At 36.9% G+C, this 10,936-nt stretch overlaps 1 protein-coding gene across 1 annotated transcript in view; it reads left to right on the top strand.

Annotated features, from left to right (window-relative positions):
* The window catches only part of Mrtfb (myocardin related transcription factor B), a 168,719-nt gene that overhangs the window by 696 nt on the left and 157,087 nt on the right, over nt 1–10,936 (top strand). Inside the window, exon 2 of the mRNA XM_010610018.3 lies at nt 4,099–4,164. The gene's annotated coding sequence lies outside the window, so the exon portion shown is untranslated. The remainder of the gene's footprint in view (nt 1–4,098; nt 4,165–10,936) is intronic.

The raw sequence follows: 10,936 nt of genomic DNA, 5'->3' as shown, positions 1-10,936 counted from the left end.
TTCGCTCGCCGGGCTGCACCGGGAGGGGGAGCGCCCTGCCCCGTCACCGTCCCGGTCTCTTGTCTCACTCTCCGCGGTGGGCGCGCCCCTTCCTCGCCTCCGGTCCCTCTCAGACCCTGCGGACCGGGCTTCCCCTGGGGTTCCGGGTGGGGTGGAGGTGCTGCAGAGTGGGAGCCAGGGATCCCTTTAAAACTGAGTGCAACTTGGTTTGCGAGTTTCCTGGGAGAGGGTCTTCCCGCAGCTTTTGTCCGACACCCGGAAGGTCTGCGGACTCTGAACATTCACGAACCGAGGTTTGGCCGTGGGTGGGAACCGAGGTGGCCTGAGAGCACTGGTGTGCGACGGGTGGGGTGTCAGGCCGAATGGAAGTGGATTCTGGGAGTCCCGTGCTTGCCTTAGGCAAGTGAAACTTGTTAAAAAGTTTTGATTCTTGTTGAAGCACGTGATTCCAACTCTTGAAACCAGTGATTGTCAGTCCCAGAATCAAGGTCCCTCTCCTTCTTGGCAAACTTCTGTCAAGGCCAACTTGGTCACCCTGAAGTGAAATTCATAAATAATATAATAATCTACCTACACATATCATTCAAAGTAGGTATGATGGCTTCATTTAACTGGAAGGGAGAAATAAAAGAACAATATATGACATGCATCGTTATATCATATTTAGCACATATTGGTGTGCTAGAATAGAAGATAGCACATACTAGGTTGCTTGTACTTGTTTTTAATGAATACATTTGGAAAGATGGACACTAGGAGAACAAACACCAAGTGTTGGAATAATTTATGCGTATAAAAAGGAGAAACAACTTAGATTAAACTAGGAATGGCACGCTGAGGTAGACTACAAAGCTCCTCGGTGAACACATAAATAGTATTACCTCTCCATGGATGCTTTACTTTCACTCTGCTGTAGCACATTTTTTTGTGTCACAAACTTGGAGATACAGCTATTTCAAGAGACAGTACCAGGTACCTACTGTTTACCATTGGTGATAATGAATAAAATATTAAAATTGAAATTTTTGATTCAGTACCAATATCTCACTAGTATGAGACATGCTACCTCACACTGTTAGTATATATGCGAATACTACATATGCTCAGTATTATGATCCTGCCTTGTGTGTTAACAGTGTGCGGTGTGAGGAAATGAACATTACTTTTTAGAGAGTTTGCTTTTTTGCTTGTGGGATACACTCCCAGAAGTGGGATTGCTGGTCAGTGGGTTATTACATTTGTAATTTTGATAAGCAGTTTCCTTTTTGAGTATTGTACCATTTTGGACTCCCACAAGTAGTTGTCCATCAGCATCTACAGAGAATTGGTCCCAGGACCCCTTTGTAGACACTTTCGTAGACACCAAAATCCACAGGTGCTTAAGATTTTTATATAAAATGGCATAGTATTTGCACATAATCTATACACATTTTTCCTTACACTTTAAATCTTTCGATTACTACAGTGTAAATGCTATGTAAATAGTTATATGATATTCTTTAGGAAATAATGACAAGGATAAAAACTTATGCATATAAATTACAGACACAATTTTTAGTATATGTGCTGCTGAAGTGAGCTCTAGGCACAGTTTTTTAAAAAATCATTTTCAGCTGGGGGTTGGTTGACCTCAAAGGTTTAGAGAACTGACTCTAACTATGAGGGTACCTGTATCTCCAGAGCCTTCTCAACCAACTGTATTTACCAGCCTTTGTAGATTTGTAATAATCAGAGAAGTGAGAAATGCCAACCTGCTGCACTTTAAATATATATAGCTTTCATTATGAATGAGGCTGAATGTCTTTTCATATATGAAAAGGCCAGTTGTATTTCTTTTTTCTGTGAACTGTTTGTACACTTTACATTTTTCTTTTGGATTACTTTTTTTCTTGTCAACTCTTAGAAATTAATAAATTGGAGGGATTAGTCTTTTGTTACATAAGTTGCATTTTCCCTCAGTTTCATTTGTTTTCATGTATTTTGATATACAGAAGGCTTAATTTTTTTCTTTAAATTTTTACATATAATAAAACAGGGTAATTGATCTCAAGTCACTTCATGATTTTTGGAATGTTTCCATGTTTTTTTCCTCTTTTCCTTTTATATCTGGTTTCTTTCACTTAAATCTGTTTCATTCACTTACATGTGGATATCTAGGGTTTTTTAATAGTACATGTTTGTAGTACAGAATGGTTACATTCATTGTGAGGAGTTGGTACATGTACATATCCATGTTTTAGTACTTTTATGAGTTCACTTTTGCACTGATATCTTTGATTCATTTAGAATTCTGGTGTTCAGAATGTTGTGTAGATTTCCATCTGGTTACTGGTTATTTTTATGCATATGTTTCAGAGCCCATCTTTGAATACTTACATGGTATGTATTGTGAACTTCTGGATGTATTGGGATATACCTCTGTATTTTGTTTTCTATTTCACTAGTTCTAATAGTATTCTAGTGCTACATTATTGGTTTTATAAAATATTTTACTATCTTTTTGAACTAGTTTCTCCTTGTTCCTTCATTTTCTTGATAATTTTTGCTTATTTTTTCCATATGAACTTTAGAACTATTTTTCCAGTGGGAGAAAAACTAAACAAAAAAATCAGGATTATATTAAGCATTTAGGCTTAAAAAATCTATTTCTTTTCTCCAAACCTCACTCTCCTAATCTTTGAAAAGAGCAGTACTGTCTTTTTAAGAAGGTTGGGAAAATTAAAGAGAAAATAAGTGAAACTCATCACTTAGTGTCTTTTCTACCACCATGTGCTGAGGTTGCTATTCCTCTCTTTCCTACTTCTACTCCTTTCACTTTTATTTGTTTTGGGTTTTTTGTTTGTTTGGTACCAGGGATCGAACTTGGATCCTTGTGCTTGCAAGGCAGGCTGCAGAACCACTGAGCTAAATCCCCGGCCCAACTCCTTTGACTTTTAAAAGAGGAGGGAAAATACAGTAAAGAAAACCAATAAAAAGATATTAGAATTGAAGTTAAAACTAAACTTCAGCAGGGTAATCAGTACAGAGGACAAGCTCAGCCTGATATGTAAGGCCCCTTCTTTCTGGTTTGCTACTTTTTCCTTGGCTGTACACTAAGGATGCTACTTAGCATGCTCCAAGGGCCCTTGTTTTCCTGCCATTGTCTTTTTCCCCTAGAGGGTTCTGCATCCTAATTCTGCTGGTTAAGGTAAGTACTGCCCCCAGCCCAGCAAAAACCGGTACCATGTCAGTTACACTAAGTAGCTTGTCTGTCTTGCACCGTGGGCCTCACTAGACTAGAAACTGTGAAGAGAGAACTTATGTCTGTCCTGCATGGTAAAGAATGCCATGTACCCTGAAAAATGACTGACAGTACAAATTCAGATGTTTGCTAAACAAGTGAATGAAGAATTGACTTTGATCTTTTTTGCCTTCTATATGTGGGAAACTCATCTCATCCATTACATTGAACCCTGGAAGAAACGCCTGTGCCCCCCTTCCCCCCATTTCACTAATAGTAATAATAAGCATAATAAATAGCGGGTGGATAGGAGGAGAGACAGACTTTTTTATTATATTAGAAACTATAATAAGAAAAACAATTAACATTTTTTATGTTCCAGGAACTGTTAAAGAGTCTCTGATGTAAATTGATTCATGTAACCCTCAGCAATCCCTAATTGGTATTATTATTACACATGTGGGCAACAGGCCGTCGGAGTTGAGGTGACTTGCCCAGTGTCAGACTGATGGGAAGTGGTTGTCCTGGGATTCAAGTGCAGGTACTCTGGGTTCCATACTCTGCTTTCAGACCTGCTACAGTGCTCTAGGCATGTTTTTTAAGCACAATCTTTGTACAGTCCGGAAAGGTTTTATTACACTTTCTGCTTCCTAACCATCCTATTTTGGGAGTTTCTGTTTTTTGTTGTTGTTGTTGTTGTTGTTTTTTCAGCTTTAATTGAGTTTATTGGTACATTTTAGGGATATAGTAGGGAGTTTCTGTTTTGTTCTTTCTGATTTGTCTTGGACTTTTATGTTATCCAGAAGGCTGTCTCTGAGAATCCTTACTGGCATGTGATAGGTGTTCAATGAAAAGTGATTGCTACTTTTCCCCCCTAGGTTCATAATAAAGGTGCTAACAAAGAGAATGTAAGACGGGAGAAAAACTAAATATTTTTACTGAGGGTAAGTATTTTTGTAATTGAATTTTTTTCGTTTTCTCTAAAAATTCTTTATAGACTGCTTTCTGAAGGTATAAAAGGGAGATTATTTTAAGAGTGTTTGAGTTTATAGAACTTATGTGTTACAAGGTAGACGCCAGGCTCTTTGCTAAGGTCATTTGGCTTTTCTTTTCCTTTTGAATCTCATCTTTAAATTTATATTACTTATTGTTTTAGAGCTTGTACTGACAAGGAGATTCAGCAGGTAGAACCCCATAGGAGTTGAAAAGATTTAAAGCCATTTTAGTAGGATCGTAGTACTTTTTTTTCTTGAATAAAAATGCGTTGGTTTTTATTATAATGAGAAAAATTTCCATCAGTATAGAAAAACATAATGACAAAAATAAGTGTTCAACTCCTGCTATGAAGAAATGGCCACCATTAATATTTTGGTGAACATAATTTTGAGAATTTGTCGATAAATATAAAAAGTGTATTCAAGATTTTAAGTGAATGGTGGTCTTTATACAAAATTACATGATCTTTTTAATGTATGCTTTGCACATTTGTGCTTGTGAATTGGAAAAGATGCATAATTACACATGATAGTTTTATTGGCTGCATATTATTCCATTGTTTAAAGGTATATTTTATTTGATCATTCCTTTGATGACTATTTAGGTTGTTTATTGTCTTTCTTCCTTGTGGATAATGGTGTATTGTTTATTGTGTATTCGTTTATCCTCCTAGAAGTATAAGTGCTGGATCATGCACATTTTAAATGTTGATAAAGAGCCTGTCTGTTTAACTTGAAGATTACCCCCACTCAAAATAAAGTGTTGTCTTTTCCTTCTCATTGCCCACCCTGAATTTTGTTAATCTTTTTAGTGTGTCAATCCAATGTAGAAAAAAATAGTATCTTTTTGAGATAGTGGTTTTTTTATTAAACCTTTTATGTTTTTAAGACCTCTTTCATGTGATATTCTTACTAACATGAAAAATTTGCTTATGGAGAACATATCTGTGATTCTTTGTGTAAATGAGATGCTCTTGGGCTTTAAATACAATGAAAACATTAAAATAGATTGAATTCTTTGGCTTTTAGGTCTTTTACCTTGATTTTTTTTAAATTTTTTTATTGAGTTTATTGGTACATTCTAGATATACAATACAGTTACACTCATTACTGGGATCTTGTACCCTTACATGACAGGTCTTGCTTCTCATTTTTTTCCCCCTTGTCCCTGCCCTCCCTTCACCCTCTCCTCTCCTCCCATTTACAAACACTTTATTTCCATTTTTTCATTTTCTCATATTTTTTTTCTTTTCCCTTATTCACTTTCCCTACACCTTTAGCCCTTTTCTTCCTATTTCACATTGTTAATTATCCCATTAGGATCTTGTGTAGTAGTATAGCTTTTCACACCAGAGAAGCTATTCGGTATGTACACATGTGTGACTTACTTATTTCACTTAAGAGTATATTCTCAATATGTATCCATTTTCCTATGAATGACTCTAATTTCTCATTCTTTATGGCTGAGTAGTATTCTGTTTTATAGTTACCTTGATTAATTCTTTACAAATGTTTAAAAATCGTTGATCAACCCGCTATAATTTTTTTTTTCTGGTACCAGGGATCTAACTCAGGACCTTGTGCTTGTGCAGCAGGCAGCAGAACCACTGAGCTAAATCCATGGCCCACAGCTATAGTTGTTTTGAGTACACAATTTTTCTCTGTGAAGAGCAATGCTTTTGTGTTTTATTTACTCAAGCTTTAAAAAGAAAATTCTTAACACCTTTTAAAAACATGGATACCAATTGCTAAATGACATACAGAATATGGTTTCTGTATTTGGGTAATATATGATATAATTAAGTTATACGAACTTTGTGAATATGCATTCATGTGTAATTATGTGTGTATTTATGTAGAATCTCTTCTGTCCAAAGGATTTTGAGTTTCTGATAAGGAAGTGATCTTTAATTTCGTGTTTGCTTTAGATTTTATTTCATTCAGGTTAGAGTTACACAAGGAAGATTTCGTGTGAAGCAGATACCAGCTTTGTCATTGACTTACTGTTTGTTCTTTGATTTAATAAAAAGCCCATTAAAAGTCACCTTTTCCCACTATGTAAAATGTTCTGTGTTACGGTATAGATTGCCTTTCCCATGCATGCTTTTTTTGCTCGCTCCAGATTAAGGTTGACTGAACACTCTGAAACAGGGACCATGTGGTTCAGCTGGTGTTTCACTTACTAGTTTCCATCCAGCAACTAATATAGTATCTGGCGTGTACATGACAGATGCCGAAATCATTTTTAAAGGATTGAATAGTTGATGTGTATTGTCATTGTAAAGTTAAAATTAAGCTGTGAAAGAGAGGAGCCTTAAATTTTAATTTGGAGAAGAAACAAGTATGTCGTTTTATATGCACCTAGATCTAGACATACATAATTATGTGGTGACACTTGCTACCATAATATTTTGTGAAATTTTGTTTGGAACTTTGATTTAGAATGTAACCCATTTACTGTGTTTTTGCAGCCACATAAACTACCATGTTTTAAATGTACTTTTAATGTTTTTGTTGTTGTTGTTGTTAAGAGCAAAATGAATATCCAGACACTAGGATATAGATTTAAGTTTACAGATCTAACTTATGTTTCATAGTGTACACGTGGGAATTTTTTACATACTCTTCCTCAGTACTTGAAATAATAACAGATTGAGCTATATTTTTATTGTACAGTCTAATTTAGCATTGTTAAAAATAAAAAAGAAAGGTAAGCATGGTGGTACACACCTGTAATCTCAGATACTCAAGAGGCTGAAGTAGGAGGACTGCAAATTTGGGGCCACCCCTGGCAATTTAGCAAGATCCTGTCTCAAATAAAAAGGGGCTGGGGTTGTAGCTCAGTATTTGCCTAGCATGCATGGAGCTCTGGGTTCAATCCCCAGTACTGCAGTGAATGAATGAATTAGATTGCCATCCCTTGAGTAGAATGGATAAATCTTTATCCAGTTTCCTGTCTTTGAAGCTTGTCTGACTCCTAAACCAAATTTTCACAGTCCAAGTAACCAGAGAGATGGAACAATTAATTATCTGGTAGATTTGAGCAATCTTTCAGTCTTTTTGTTTTATATAGGTTATTTCCATTGGAGTATGGGATTCGAAAGAATGCATGTACTATTGTATCTTTTGTTTTTGTTTTGTTTGTGGTGCTAGGATCGAACCCAGGAACTCACACCAACTAGGTGAGCATCTACCACTGAGCTGCATAGCATCACTTCTGTTTTGTTTTGCTTTTTTTGGTACTGGGCATTGAACTTAGGCCCTTGTGCTTACGAGGCAGGCACTGGAACCACTGAGCTAAATCCCCAGCCCCGTGGCATCACTTTCTTAATGAACAGTCCAGAGTTAATTGAGACTGACTTAAAATAACTATAAGGGCCTAAATTAATGAAGTTTTCCTGATATCTTACTGTGACTAATGTCTAATATTGTATTTTTTTCTAAAACACCAACATTCTAGGTCAGTGATGGTGAACCTTTTAGAGACCAAGTACCCAAACTGCAACCCAGAACCCGCTTATTTATTGCAAAGTCCCAACCCTGCAATTAAACCCCAATAGTGAGGTTTTAGTCTAGAAAAAAACAACTTGTACATTAACATCTTATGCAAACAGCTTTTTATTAAAAGATAAAAGTTGGCATTTGGTGTGCTTTCACACAGTTAATGTGATACTTTGCTGTTATGTGCATTCTGATAATTTGTCAGATTTTAGCTGGTGAGACTTTGCTCGCTTGCTGACCAAGAGGGCTCTGTGCCCGCTGTAGCACATGTGCCATAGATTCTGCACCAGGATTCTAGATTCTTAAATGTTTTCGGAGGCAGTACAGATATTTGCTTATACAGTACTTTTCATTTTACTGATGAGTCAGTTTCTGTACTTGTGTACTTTAAAACCTTGACTCTTAAAAATAATGGAAAATGAGGAATTACTCTTAGTATTTAAACAGAAAAGTTCCATCTTCACTCACAGAATTTGTGGCTGTGGACTATTTAGTTGAAACTTCTTTACAGCTGGAGTGAGAGTTTGGAACTACAGTAGGAGGAAAGAAACATTAAATGCTGGAATACAATAGTATAGATAATGGTTCCCAAGCATAGCCAATACTCAGGATCTACTTCTGTAGAATCCGTAACTGATTTGGTCCCTCCTAGAGGTGTTATTAACTCAAACTCCTAAGCATAGAGTTTTGGAAAGGGGAGGGAAGAAGAGCAGTAGCTTTGGCCCACAAGTTCCATGAAGAACTCAGTGCTCAGTGAAATTCCTTAGAAATATCCCTAAGTTCTGAAAGCTTCCTCCTCCCCGGAAATTTTGTTACTCTGGGAGCTTTGTCTAGTGTGGTTTGAAGGAAATTTGTCCGGAGGTAGGCAAGTGGAGTCTGACTATGACTGCAGGGTACGTATACTGTCTTTCAGTAGGCATTTAACACAGGAATATGGCTGAAAGAAATCATTTCCCCCCCATCTTAGTTATGTAATTGAAATTTCGCAGAAGCTTTCCATTCTTTAGTTTATTCAGAGAGGACATATAAATCAAGGTGAAGGTTAAGTGTTTGTGTATGTTAAACCTGGTAAGTTTGTTTTAAACGTATTTCAGTCGATTCTAATGTAGCAAAGTTTTTCAGTCAGAATGTTCTATCTAGCAGCCATCATTCAAACATTAATTACTGTCAGTGGGAAAGGATATCCTCCCACACCTTTTCTGGAGTGCTTGAAACCATCCCACTTCCTTTTTTTCTTTTACCTTAAGAACTGATTGCTGACACTTGGGAATTATAATCAGATTGCATCAATCTTTATGGAAAGGTTACCAATTACTGCACTACAAAATATGCATTTCCCCCTAATAGTGAGTGATTCTTTTGGTGTGTGTCTCTCAGTTCAGTACTTTTTAATACTTTCTAGAAGAATGAATGCTTTGTATCATACCCTGATTTAATACATTTGAAAGAAACTTTATTGATGGCTTTCTTACCTTCAAATCTGAGGGAGGGATGAAGGAGTGAGGTTATTTAATGTGAAATCTTTGTAGGATCTTTTGCCTTTGTAGATGTCCCAAAGGTAGAAGGATGGTTGGTGTCAAATATCTCTAAGCTCCAAGACTGGTATTTACTTTGTGGAGTGAGGATTTTTATGAGGAGGTGTACATCGAGCATTGCATTATGCCCTTTACATGCATTACTTCATTTTGTTCTCACAACAACCAATAGAAATTTGTCTTTGAGCATGTAGCTAGCAGGTTAGAAACTTATGACTTGAATCCTGATCACTCAGGCTCCAAGGCCATGCTCTCATGTAGACAGAGAAGGTGGTTGCTAGAATGTTAGAAAGTTGTTAGAGTTTTTCCATTGTAGGTACTTGAAATGTTGAACATAATGAATGCTAAAGCTGTTTTATCACCATCACCACCGCCACCATCATTCTCACCATCTTTTTTATTTCTACTGCTCTTCAGTGTTCACCGATAAAGCCTAGGAGCCTGCCAGGCTCTCTGGCTCACTGTGTTCAATACAACATAGGCTTGTTTAATTTAGTGGCACTGAGATGAAAGGTTCATGACTGCCAAGTACAAACAGACCTTCTGTGGGATGTTAATTTGGTTATAGGAGAAAATGCTTGTTTTTCCTTGCTCTGTGCTAATAAAAAAGCTGGCAGATTTTCTCATGAGTAAAAAGGACTTTGAGTTGTTTAAATCTAGGTAATCAGAGGGAAATGAACAGTTCTGATAAACATTTTCCTTTGTGCAGTCTTTGATTATTCTGTACCTGCCAACTACTTGCGAATTGCATACTCTTTTGTTCTTTGCCCCGCCCCCCATAAGCTACGGATTTGGTTTTATGGTTGTACCCTGTAGGGTTTTATTGGTAGGAAAATAAGTCATTTCTTCATTTGATCCAGTTCTGTGTTTTTATGACAGATTATTCTGTCACAGGGAGAGTAGTTCAACCAGCCCTCTGCACAGAGGTGTTACTGTATGACTTTGTGAAGCCATTTTAAAAAATTGTTTATTGATACATAATTCATTTACTATAAAGTTCGGTTTGTATTATATCCACAGAGTTGTGCACCAATTTAATAATTCCAAAACATTAATTCTAAAACCCTTCTGTCACCTCAAAAGGAAACCATTTACCCCTCAGCAGTCATTCTCCATTCTTTACTCTCTTCTTCCTGGCAACTACTAATCTACCTTCTGTCTTTGTGGGTTTACCTGTTCCTATAAATGCAGTCATTTAATATGTGCCCCTTTGTGGCTGGCTTCTTTCAGGTTTCATGTTTTTGAGGTTTATTATGTTTTAGCAGATATCAGAACTTCATTCTTTTTTATTGCTAAATAGTATTCTGTTATAGAGGGATACTACATTTTATTTATTCATCTGTCAGTGTACAAGGTTTCTTTTCTGTTTTGGTATGTGTGTAAGTGGGTGTTCCAGTGCTGGAGATTGAGTGACCCTAGAGCCTTGTGTATGCTAGGCAAACACTCTTAACACTAACCTGTGACCCTTGTGTACAAATTTTTGAGCAGATGTATGTTTTCACTTCTTTTGGATACCTGGGAGTGGAATTTATGGGTCATATGGTCACTTTTTAATTGTTTTGAGAAAATACCAGACTGTTGTTTTTTTTTGGGGGGGGGGTGGGTACCAGGGATTGAACTCAGGTCATTGCACTTGTGAGGCAGGCCACCGAACCACTGAGCTAAATCCCCGGCCCCGCAAACTG

This window comes from Fukomys damarensis, unplaced genomic scaffold (genome assembly GCF_012274545.1).
Source record: "Fukomys damarensis isolate Sample0158 unplaced genomic scaffold, DMR_v1.0_HiC HiC_scaffold_34, whole genome shotgun sequence".
Classification (NCBI taxonomy): domain Eukaryota; kingdom Metazoa; phylum Chordata; class Mammalia; order Rodentia; family Bathyergidae; genus Fukomys; species Fukomys damarensis.
This window is presented reverse-complemented; position numbering and strand designations above follow the sequence as displayed.